The 12,768-nt window shown below is 40.2% G+C and overlaps 1 long non-coding RNA gene and 1 other non-coding gene across 3 annotated transcripts in view; one reads left to right on the top strand and one right to left on the bottom strand.

Moving 5' to 3' along the window:
• Positions 1-12,768, bottom strand: part of LOC116872533 — a 42,197-nt gene that overhangs the window by 8,151 nt on the left and 21,278 nt on the right. The gene's annotated exons all lie outside the window — the stretch shown is intronic.
• On the top strand, positions 18-156 carry LOC116872889. The gene has a single exon (XR_004383697.1). It is a non-coding gene; the product is annotated as a U4 spliceosomal RNA (small nuclear RNA).

Genomic DNA, 12,768 nt, shown 5'->3' with positions numbered 1-12,768 from the left:
TTAAAAAGTAGTCTCCTAGCTTTGCATAGTGGCAGTATTGTAGCCAATGAGGTTTATCTGAGGTGCAATTATTGTTTATTGATTATTGCTAATTAAAAAGTATTCTCCACAATATCTCAATCACAGCTGAAAATATTGACAATCATTTCCTAGTGACACCAAATCTGCAAAAAGGTCCTTTTCCTGATTGTCTTAAAAATGTGTCATTTTGCTAATTTATATTATTTTTAGTGATTATAGCAAGGAAATGTATATTATTCTCTAAAGATAAAAGGCATAACATATTCATACTGATAATTCCAATTGAAATGGAGAACTATAGTTTTCATTCAACCTCACCAATCCTAACCTGTATTCATTTGTCAAATATCTCAGTTCTCAAGGATACCAACATACTTATTTTTAATCCCATAACATGTATATCTTTTCATCTTTGGATATACCCCTTTAGGGATACAGAGTCAACTGATAGTGATATATAGTCTCTCAAAGTCATTCTGTGTGGTTATGTCATCCACTGAATGCACAAGTAGGATCATTTTTATTTCATTTTACTTTAAATTTCTAAGGATTTTTAATTTAATTTTGTTGTAATTATATAAAAACTTACATGGCTCCCGAGTTAAATCTACAAAACAAGGTATATTTTTTTAAACTATGGGTTCTACCTTATCCTTTCCTCTCTAATCACTCTCTCTGCTATAATAGTGTTATATTAAATTTTTATAGCTTCTTCTTTTATTTGTGGTTAAATGATTACATACTCTATACTTTATTTTCTTACATTTCTCTTTTTACTTAAAAATATATATCCTGGACATCACACCATAGTCACAGAGAATTTTCTTATTCCTTGGTACAGCTCCATAACACTCTATTTGGGGATTGTACCATAGTTCATTCAATTGGTCTTTTATTTCTTTCTTTAAAAAAAAAAATATATATATATACTTTTTAATTCTTAAGTTATCTCTACACCCAATGTGGGGCTCAAACTCACAACCCTGAGATCAAGAGGCTAATGTTCCTCCAACTGAGCCAGCCAGGTGCCCTCAATTAGTTTTCTATTGATGGACATTTGGGTTGTTTCCAGTCTCTTGCAACTATAAAGAGAGCTGCATGGATCGCCTTGTACAAACATCTTTTTGCATTTTTTGTCAGGGCATCTCTGTGATAGATTTCTAGAAGTGGGATTGCTATATCGCTGCTCACCTATCAGAATGACTAAAATTAAGAGAGAAAAAATGTCATACTGAATGCTGATGAGGATGGGAAGCAACTGGAACTTTTCTGCATGACTAATGGGAGTACGAAATGGTAAGACCACCTTGAAAAACAGTTTGGTAGTCCCTTTGGAAGTTCAATATACATTTACAATAAAACCTAGCAATCCCTTTCTTATATATTGACTTGAGAGAAATGAAAACTTATATTCACACAAAACCTGTCAGTACCTGAACATTTATAGGGGCTTTATTCATAATTGCCAAGGACTGGTAGCAATTCAAGTGTCTTTCACCTGGTGGGTAAATTGGGATACATCTCTACAGTGGAATGCCACCCAGCAATAAAAGGAATAGACTACTGGTTCACCACAACATCGACGAATTTCAAATGTATTATTTTAAGACAAAAGAAGCCAGATCTAAAAAGCTACAAACCCCATGATTCCATTTATATGACAGTCTCTAAGAGGCAATACTAGAGGGGCAGAAAATAGACCAGCGATTGCCAGGGGCTGAGGTGAGGGGATAGTTCCACCACTACGCGGCACTGCAAAGGAATTTCTGAGGTTGAAGGAACTGCTGCGCATCTTGTCTGTGGTGGCAGTCACACAACTGTATGTGTCTGACAAAACTCAGAATTGTACACTATAAAGAGTTAATTTTATATGTAAATTATACCTCAATAAACTGAGGTTAAAAAAAAAATACATGCACAGGTAATTTTGCTAATTAGTGACAAAATCCCCTCTGTGGTAGAATGACTAATGGCTCCCACACATATTTCGGTCCTAATTCCAGTAATCTGTGGATGTTACCTTATAAGGCAAACAGGATTTTGCAGACATATTAAGAATCTTGAGATAAAGAGAGTATCCTGGCTTATGCAGGTAAACCCTAAATGCAATCCTAAGTGTCCTCACAAAAAACAGGCAGAGGGAGGTTTCACCATGGCAAAGGCCGTGTGAAGACAGAGCAGAGATTTGCTAGATTGCTGGCCTTGAACATGGAGGAAGGAGCGATGTGCCAAGGAATTCAAGGAATGAAACTCTGGAAGGTGGAAAAGACACGGAAACAGAATCTCCGCTGGACCCTCCAGAGGGAGCAGAGCTCTGCTAACACCTTGGTTTCAGCCCAGTGAGATTTCTGAACCCCAGAATTTTAAAAGGATAGTCTGTGTTGTTATAAGTCACCAAGTTTGTGATAATTTGTTACCATGACAGCTAAATAATACCCTCCATGGTGATTATACTATTTTTGTAGCCCCACCAAAGGGCAGGGATGTCCTTTATTTAAGAACGAGGAAAATTTTCCCAGAAGCCCCAGAGAAGCCATGCCCGGACATCTCATTGGCCAGAATTGTGTCACATGGTCTTTCCTAAACCAATCGCTGGCAAGAATGATAGAACTTCCTCCTACCCCTTGGCATAAGGCTGCAGCATTCTCTCTTGAGCCACACACTTGCCTACTTCTGACCAACATCAGGGTTCTGCCCTCAAGGAAGGAGAGCGCTATAGCTTTGGGTTGGCCACCAATGGTACCTACCTCAAAAATCATTTGCAGAAGGGCAGCTGGTTGGTTCAGTCAGTAGTGAATATGACTCTTGAGATTAGGGTTGTGAGTTCCAGCCTAATGTTGGGTGTAGAGATTACTTAAAAATAAAATCTTAAAAAAATTTTTTTGCAGAAAAAGAAAACCCCTCAGTTCAATATACATTTTACATGAATTTTTTAAAAGTTTTTATTTATTTGAGAGAGAAAGAGCGTGCTCAAACACAAGGCGGGGAAGGGCTGAGGGGGAGGGAGAGAGAGAGAATCTTGGGCAGAATCCATGTGGAGCACAAGCCCAAAGTAGGGCTTGATCCCACGACCCTGAGATCACAACCTGAAAGCCGAAACCAAGAGTTGGATGCGTAACCAACTGAGCCACCCAAGCGCCCCCATTTGGTAAGAATTTAAAAATCTAACTGGAGTAGATTCTCTGAGAGGCCATTAGCTGCACCTGATGCCCTGGCCCAATCAGGGTTTTCCTCTGTTTGAGACCATATGGCTTTGCCTTCCTCTCTCCTCTTTTTTCAGAGGGGGCAGGGCCCAGCTGAACTCTGGTTGTGAGTCACCAAGGTTATATAACGCCCTGTGAACACAGCCTGTCTTCCAGAAAAATGTCCTACGTGCAATACCAACTCAAGTCCTATTAAGGGAATCTTCTGTTTTCTTCCTGTTTTAGCTTTTCTCTGATATAGTATCCTAGACTTTCAGAGCTGCAAATGCCCTTAGAGGTAGTAGTAGTAGTAATAATAATAAGAAGAAGAAGAAGAAGAATTGCAATTACAACAGCTACCAGTTATCAATCATTTATTATGTTTTAAGCACTTTGTATTTATGATCACATTTAACCCTCAGGTCTTCTTGGTGAATTATCATCCCCATCTGATACATTTTGAAACCCAGGAAAAGAAAGGGTGAATTATTCGAAGCTAATGCTGGCACCAGGGTTCAAAGTGAGATCTGTAAAGACTCCAAAGTTTTTTCTCTCAAACTCACAAAGTCCAAAGCTGTCCATTCTACAGATGGGAAATAAACACTTAGGGTCAAAGGGTGGAGAAAAGGGAGGCACTGGGAGGCACAGGCATCTTGTTCAGTTAATATGATCCAGGCTCACATTAACTTTTCTCACACTACCACAGGAACCAGTATTTACAAATCATCATGTAACGGAGCTTAATAAGAGAAAAGGTGTTTGGTTTTTTCTTTTTGCAAAATGAGAGTACCTGTGATTGTCACATTGATCCAACATCATTGGAGGGTAAAAAATTTTTTTAAATCACAGTTACAACATGAAGAGTGCCTTACAGTTTATAAAACACTTTCAAATACTTTGTCTCATGTGATCCTTGCTATAGGTCTCTGGAGGAGGAAAATATGATTATTCCACTTCACAGAGGAGGAAATTTTTTTTTAATTTTTGACATTTTATTCATGGCATCCTAATTGCCTTTCATACTTCTCTTGTCCTTTAAGCTTTTTTCCATCATAAAAAAAATGAGTTGTTTTAATTGCCCTGTGTCATTTGTAGAGAACTGTGAAAGTTAATTAAAAACAAAACCAAAAGCCACAGATGTAATTATTACATAATGAGGCAAGGATAACATTATCTGATGCTATTCTACATACCAAGTGTGAATTTTTTTTTTAATATTTTTATATATTTTTTCAGCGTAACAGTATTCATTGTTTTTGCACCACACCCAGTGCTCCATGCAATCCATGCCCTCTTCAATACCTACCACCTGGTTCCCCCAACCTCCCACTTCCCACCCCTTCAAAACCCTCAGATTGTTTTTCAGAGTCCATAGTCTCTCATGGTTCACCTCCCCTTCCAATTTCCCTCAACTCCCTTCTCCTCTCCATCTCCCCTTGTCCTTTATGCTATTTGTTATGCTCCACAAAAAAGTGAAACCATATGATAATTGACTCTCTCTGCTTGACTTATTTCACACTGTGGAGTATTATGCCTCCATCAGAAAGGATGAATACCCAACTTTTGTAGCAACATAGACGGAACTGGAAAGAGATTACACAGAGGAGGAAATTAAGAGCCCCCAAAGGTTCTATTACTTGCCTGAAGTCTCCAAGATCATTCAGTATTAGAGCCAGAATCAAAATTTGGGGCCTGTTCCTTGGGAGGGAGCTTGCTGGCAATGAGGGGCTGACATTTTCCTATGAATTTTAGACTCTTATTTTCAAGTATAAAAAAATTAAGATTTTGATTGGCTGAGGTGATTTTTTTTTATTTAGCTGAGATTTTTACACTGCATAAATCAACTTGATGAGAAATGACATCTTTAAAATCTCAAGTCTTCCCATCCTTCATTTTTTATGCCTCCGAGTAGAATCTAATGTTTTGGGTTTTTTTTTTCTTAATAGAGACCATTTGCACTTTTGCTGAGTTTTTCCTTTACAAACTGCCTTGGTAGCTGATTTGAATAACATCTTCAGTTCTGTTACACTTTTTTAAATTATTTTTATTAACACATAATGTATTATTTGCCCCAAGGGTACAGGTCTGAGAATCATCAGGCTTACACACTTCACAGCACTCACCATAGCACATACCCTCCCCAATGTCCATAACCCAATCACCCTCTCCATACTCCCCTTCCCCCGGCAACCCTCAGTTTGTTTTGTGAGATTAAGAGTCTTTTGTGGTTTGTCTCCCTCCCGATGCCATCATGTTTCATTTTTTTCCTTCTCTGCCCTCCAAGCCCCCTACTCTGCCTCTCAAATTCCTCATATCAGGGAGACCATATGATAATTGTCTTTCTCCGACTGACTTATTTTACTCAGCATAATGCCCTCTAGTTTCAGGGCACCTGGGTGGCTCAGTGGGTTAAAGCCTCTGCCTTCAGCTGGGGTCATGATCCCAGGACCCTGGGATGGAGCCCCTCATTGCATCGGGTTCTCTGCTCAGCAGGGAGCCTGCTTTAATCCTCTCTCTCTGCCTGCCTCTCTGCCTACTTGTGATCTCTGTCAAATAAATAAATAAAATCTTTTAAAAAATACCCTCTAGTTTCATCCATGTCATTGCAAATGGCAAGAGTTCATTTCTTTTGATGGCTGCATAGTATTCCATTGCATATATATATATACACCACATCTTCTTATCCATTCATCTTTTGATAGACATCTAGGTTCTTTCCATAGTTTGGCTACTGTGGACAGTGCTGCTATAAACATTCAGGTGCATGTGCCCCTTCAGATCACCACATTTGTATCTTTAGGGTAAATACCCAGTAGTGTGATTGCTGGGTCGTAGAGTAGCTCTAACTTCAACTTTTTGAGGAACCTCCATGCTGTTTTCCGGAGTGGTTACACCAGCTTACATTCCCACCAACAGTGTAGGAGGGTTCCCCTTTCTCCGCATCCTCGCCAGCATCTGTCATTTCCTGACTTGTTAATTTTAGCCATTCTGACTGGTGTGACGTGGTATCTCATTGCAGTTTTGATTTGTATTTTCCTGATGCTGAGTGATGTGGAGCACTTTTTCATGTGTCTGTTGGCCATCTGGATGTCTTCTTTGCAGAAATGTCTGTTCATATTATCTGTCCATTTCTTGATTGGATTATTTGTTCTTTGGGTGCTGAGTTTGATCAATTCTTTATAGATTTTGGATACTAGCCCTTTATCTGATATGTCATTTGCAAATATCTTCTCCCATTCTGTCAGTTATCTTTTGGTTTTGTCGACTGTTTCCTTTGCTGTGTAAAAACTTTTGATCTTGATGAAGTCCCAATAGTTGATTTTTGCCCCTGCTTCCCTTGTCTTTGGTGATGTTTCTAGGAAGAACTTGCTACGGCTGAGGTTGAAGAGGTTGCTGCCTGTATTCTCAAGGATTTTGATTGATTCCTGTCTCACATTGAGGTCTTTCATCCATTTTTAGTCTATTTTTGTGTGTGGTGTAAGGAAATGGTTCAGTTTCATTTTTTTGCATGTGGCTGTCCAATTTTCCCAACAGCATTTGTTGAAGAGACTGTCTTTTTTCCACTGGACATTCTTTCCTGCTTTGTTGAAGATTAGTTGACCATAGAGTTGAGGGTCTATTTCTGGGCTCTCTATTCTGTTCCATTGATCTATATGTTTTTGTGCCAGTTGTTATGCTTTTTTTCTAGTTGATTTTTATTACATGATTTTTATTTCCATTTAGTAACTTGATACTTGGTTGAACATTCTTGTTTCTAAGAGCTTTTCTTGATCTTCACTTCTAAGGATAGAATTATTCCATCTGCAAATTATTAAAAAAAAAAAAAACAACACCAAAAAACCCAAAACCTGTTCTCCTGATTCCACCATGAGCACTCCTTTTATCACATGACACTGCATTTTTCCAGAGCCCTGCATTTTCCAGATGACTAAATGGCTCCTTTAAGTGCCAAAATATTTAGAAATATAACTGCCTGAGCTGAAAACTCTTTCTCAAATGAATTACAATGTGTAGCAAACAGCTGTGGTTTTGCCTGCATAACACATCATTTCCCCCATTTTTTAGAAGCTGCTTCTCTCTTTCTTTTGGGGAACAATCCCTCCACAATCTGTGAGGTCCTGCCAAGACTGTCCATTACTCAATTTAATTCACCTGGCCCTAAAGAGGCCCTGCTTCCACCACAGGCTGACCCAACTGACTCGTCTAAGAATTGGTATCTTGAGAGAGGGAACACCTGGCATGAAGGCCATTGGAACAAAGTCATTGAGAAGGCAGGCCCTAAAGAGATGTTCATGAGTTTTTCCCTGGAGTTGTCCAGATTTCTATCCTTCCCAAAGCCTGTTTGTTCAAGTTCTCCTTTGGTTCCAGGAGCTACCCAATATCCTTCCTGTACATTCTCTTTGTTTGCTTAAGTTTGCTTCTATTACAAATGGTACAGGTATGGGTGCCCAAGAATCAGTTACAGACAATCATCCTGTTGTGGGTTGAATTGTGTCTCCCTGCCCACGCCCACCATAAAGAAAGAAAGGAAGGAAGGAAGGAAGGAAGGAGGGAAGGAAGGAAGGTGGGAAGGAAGGAAGGAAGGAAGGAGGGAAGGAAGGAAGAAAAAAAGAAAGAAAGAAAGACAGGAAGGACATCTTAACAACAGTGTCTCCAAACATGATCTTATTTGGAAATAGGGTCTCTACAGAGGCAATCAAGCTCAAAATAAGTTCAGAGGGTAGGCCCCAATCCAACATGGCTGGTGTCCCTAATAAGAGAAGATTGGAACACAGAGATAGGCACATGTAAAAGGAAGACAATATGGAGACACACAGGGAGCAGGCCATGTCAAGACAGAGAATTGAAGTGATGTATCTCTAAGGCAAAACAAACAAACAAACAAATAAACAAAAACAACCTTCCTAGAAGCTAGGAAAGAGATATAAAGAATAGCTCCTTCCTAGCACCTTTAGAGGGAGTATGGCCCTGCCGACAGGGTTGACTTCAGAGTTCTGGCCTCCAGAATGTGAGACAATGTATTTCTCAAGTTTCTGGTACTTTGTTCTGGCAGACCTAGAAAACTAATACTGATCCTCAAGGAAATATAGACTATTTCAAATGATGTATGGCAGATTGCTAGGTGTTCACCAAAACCCTTCTCCCCTTTTTTGCCTACAAGTAGCCTTCTAGCCAGGCACATCACTGCCTCACTGGATCATCTTTGCCAGTTTTCCTTGTGGTCAGAGTGTCCTTGTATCTAACTTCTCCCCAGTAGGATGTAAGTGACAGTGATATGTGTCATTGCTGGGTCTGAGCTCTAAGATATCTACCAAGACTCCTTCACTCTTTTTTTTTTTTTTTTAAGATCTTATTTATTTATTTGAGAGTGAGAGAGCTTGTGCAAGCGGGAGCAGAGCAGGAGGAAAAGGGAGAGGGAAAGAATCTCAAGCAGACCCTGAACTGAGCCCAGAGCCCGACCTGGGGCCTCATCTCACAACCCTGAGATCATGACCTGAGCCAAAACCAGGAGTTGGATGCTAAACCAATTGAGCCACCCAGGCAGCCCAAGACACCTCCACTCTCATGTCCTTTCTTGCCAATTAGAACCAAGATGCAAGGGGCGCCTGGGTGGCTCAGTGGGTTAAAGCCTCTGCCTTCAGCTCAGGTCATGATCCCAGGTTCCTGGGATTGAGCCCCACATTGGGCTCTCTGCTCAGTGGGGAGCCTGCTTTCCCCCTTTCTTTCTCTGCCTGCCTCTCTGCCTACCTGTGATCTCTCACTCTCTCTCTCTCTTCCAAATAAATAAATAAAATCTAAAAAAAAAAAAAAATAAGAACCCAGATGCAAGGGCTTCATCTGTGCAGAAGAAAACCCTGCCAACATGGAAGAGTGCATGGCAAAGAAGGAAGACTCCCAGTTGCTCTGGACCACTCACTTCAAGGGGAAATAGGCCAGCTCTACTTTTTCTTTTTATTGGGAGCTTACCTTTAGCTCTGATGGATCCATGGTTATGGAGCTGAGCTGACATGCAACCCAGTGGGAATCCTGCTCATATTCCAGAATGGGAACTAGTGGTAGCTCATGGAACAGTGACCAAGCAAATAATCTTTTTTGGTCTCTTGGGGATTTTTTCTTTTTAAGTGTGTGAGTCCATTTATATAAAATATCCAGACTTTTTTCTCTTGGGACTTTTTACAAGCTGAAGCCAAACTCTCAGCAACCTAAAAGGGAGATGCATGATACTAAAACTGGCAGGGAGTCTGCTTCCAAAGGCATTAGGTATCTTCAACTGAGAGAATGACAAACTCAAGTCTTAAGATGTATGCCACATGGCACAGACTGACATTCCGAGCATTTCTGCAGCCAAGTGAAAAATCTTTCATCAGAACCATGGGCTTAAGACAGCTGGAAGCCAAACTCAGATTCTGGGAGTTGCTGAGTGTCAATGTCAGATGACCATGTGATTTTACCAGCTTTCTTTCATGAAAAGATGCAGTTATCTGGAGGTCTCAGAGGACCCAGAGAATCCGAACCTACTAACTGTCTTCTGTCTCGTCTTTCCTATGTACCCCTCTTCTCCTGGAGAAGGAAGCTAACACTTTCCCTCATGCCCGATGCCTGCCTGTTGCTCAGCCAATAACTAAATCCATCTGGAGCAAGTGAATTGTTCTTACAGGAATATTTTACATTTATTTTTTATTTGGATTTGCTTTCCCAGTACTTTTTGGCTCTGCCATCACCATAGCCAATGGGCTTCTGGAAAGCTTTTCACCCAGTCATGGTATGACACTGCCTCTTATTAAGGAATTCACTTCACAGCAAAAGTGGGAATGGCCTAATGCCCACAGGATTCATTGTCTGCCTAATGGATCCTGCCCATGACCCAGGACAGCTGACCTTAAACAACACTAGGATGGCTCACAGGATCCACTGGGAGATAACTACTTGCCCTCCTGTGGAAGTGATCCATGCTCCAAGTCCTTATCCCATATGTGATGCTGTTTCCCTGTGTCTCTCTCTTTCCAGGACACAGTGGGTGGGCAGGTACTGTTAATAGTCTCCCAGTAGCCTTTATCTAATGTAGTACAGCTGATACCTGGCTGCATGACCACCCAAAGTTAAGACATCTGCCAGCCTTTTTGATCACTTTCCCTCCCCACATCAAGCTCTCAACTGAATTGACTGGAAGTCTGATACCCACTGAAGTTATGGGTTTGGGTTTTGGGTTACCTCCTCTCCTTCCCTCTTAGAAATAGTCAAAATAAAAAGCTTCTGCATAGTGAAGGAAACAGTCGACAAAACTAAAAGAATGGGAGAAGATATTTACAAATGACCTATCTGATAAAGGATTAGTAGCCATAATAGATAAAGAATTTATACAACTCAACACCAGAAAGCCTAAATAATCCAGTTAACAGATGGGCAGAAGACTTGAACAGACACTTCTCCAAGGAAGACATAGAGATGGACAACAGACACATGAAAAGATGCTCAGCAGCACTCATCATCAGGGAAATGCAAATCAAAACCACAGTGAGATACCTCCTCACACCTGTCAGAATGGCTAAAATCAAAAACACAAGAAACAATGTCAGTATGGATGTAGAGAAAAAGCGACCCTCTTGCACTGTGGGTGGGAATGAAAACTGGGGCAGCCACTGTGGAGAACAGTACAGAGGGTCCTCAAAAAATTAAAAATAGAACTCCTACAATCCAGTAATTGCACTATGGGTTATTTACCCAAAGAATACAAAATCACTAATTCCAAGGGATATATATGCACCCCTTATGTTTATTGCAGCATTATTTATAATAGCCAAACTATGGAAGCAGCCCAAGTGTCCATCAAGAGATGAATGGATAAAGAAGATATTGTGTATATATACACACTGGAATATTATTTGGCCAGAAAAAGAATGAAATCTTGCCATTTGCAACAATATAAATGGAGCTAGAGAGTATAGTGCTAAGTGAAATAAGTCAGTCAGAGAGACAAATCCCATGATTTCACTTGTGTGGAATTTAAGAAACAAAACAAAGAAAGGGGAAAGAAGAGAGAGGGAGAGACAACCCAAGAAATAGACACTTTTAACTATAGAGAACAAACTGATGTTTGCCAGAGGGAAGGTGGATGAGAGGATTGGTGAATGAGGTGAAGGGGATTAAGAGTACACTGATCATGATGAGCACTGAGCAATGTATAGAATTGTTGAATCACCACATTGGACACCTGAGATTAACATAACACTGTATGTTAACTACATTGGAATTAAAACAAAAAACTTAATAACATTCTGAAAAATAATAAAAATAAATGAAATAAATAACCAAAAAAAACAGTGTCTCAGGTAGCCTACGGTTTCAAAGAACTTATCCTATCGGCATTCTCAGTTGAGGTATTTGCTTTTGGGCTGGCTTGGATCTTGGCTACCTTCACCTAGTTATTGTTTCAAGTGTAATAGTCTATGGTAGATAATGTCAGCCTAATACTCACAAATTATCTTGAGGATAGAAAAAAAGGCAAAAAAAAAAAACCAACAACAACAACCCCCCCCCCACAAAAAAACCAAAGCTTCCTGCTCTCCTCCCAATGACCTTTTCCGTAGAAGGAATGTTATTATGCTGTTGATCATGTTCTTTTCCTTTCATAGGGTCCTGCAGCTTTGCAGAATAGTGTCATATTCTCACTTGCTCTTCTAAAAATCTGTGACATAAAGGAAAGAGGAGAGGCCTGAACGTCTGGCAGAGCTGGATGGAATCCCTGCTTTGCTGCTCAGTGGCTCTGAACTGCCAATTAATCATATGTTAAAGGAGGGGTACAACAACGTTTACCCTTTGCTTTTTTTTTTTTTTAAAGATTTTATTTATTTATTTGACAGACAGAGATCACAGGTAGGCAGAGAGGCAGGCAGAGAGAGATGAGGAAGCAGACTCTCTGCTGAGCAGAGAGCCTGATGCGGGGCTCGATGCCAGGACCCTGGGATCACGACCTGAGCCAAAGGCAGAGGCTTTAACCCACTCAGCCACCCAGGCGCCCCTACCCTTTGCTTTTAACGCTGGGATTGTGATTACGCATGGTAAATGCTCATGAAATCTGGTGAGTGCTGCTGTGAAGTTTGCAGGGGAGGGATTATGAGCCCTGATTTACAAGTGAGGAAAATGAAATTCATCAATGAGGACAAGAGTTGTCCAAGGTCATAGAGCTGGAGTAGGATCTCCAAAATCCAAATCCAGATCCAAATCCATTGCTTTTTCTATCACCTTAACCTACTGAGTAATAGAATTTTCTTAGATTTTTAATAATAATGACAGCATTGTTGGTGAAGCTAGCTTTAATTTATTTAACATTAAATGTGTCAGACACTAGACTAAGCTCTTCCTATGCATGAACCTATTTTACAGATGGAAGAGTCTGGGATTCAACAAGGTGAAGTAACTTGCCTAAAGACAAACACAAGGGCAGAATCTGCCTGGGTCTTAAAGGAAAACTTTGTTCTTTCTGACTCCAAAATCTATGCTCTTATTCCCCAAATTATAACTTCCTCAATAAATAAAATACCCTTGGAATGTGTTGCTAAATGTC

Source organism: Lontra canadensis, unplaced genomic scaffold (genome assembly GCF_010015895.1).
Source record: "Lontra canadensis isolate GAN:19392208 unplaced genomic scaffold, GSC_riverotter_1.0 scaffold30, whole genome shotgun sequence".
NCBI classification, from domain to species: domain Eukaryota; kingdom Metazoa; phylum Chordata; class Mammalia; order Carnivora; family Mustelidae; genus Lontra; species Lontra canadensis.
The sequence above is the reverse complement of the archived record's forward strand: the minus strand, read 5'-3'. Positions and strand labels throughout refer to the sequence as shown.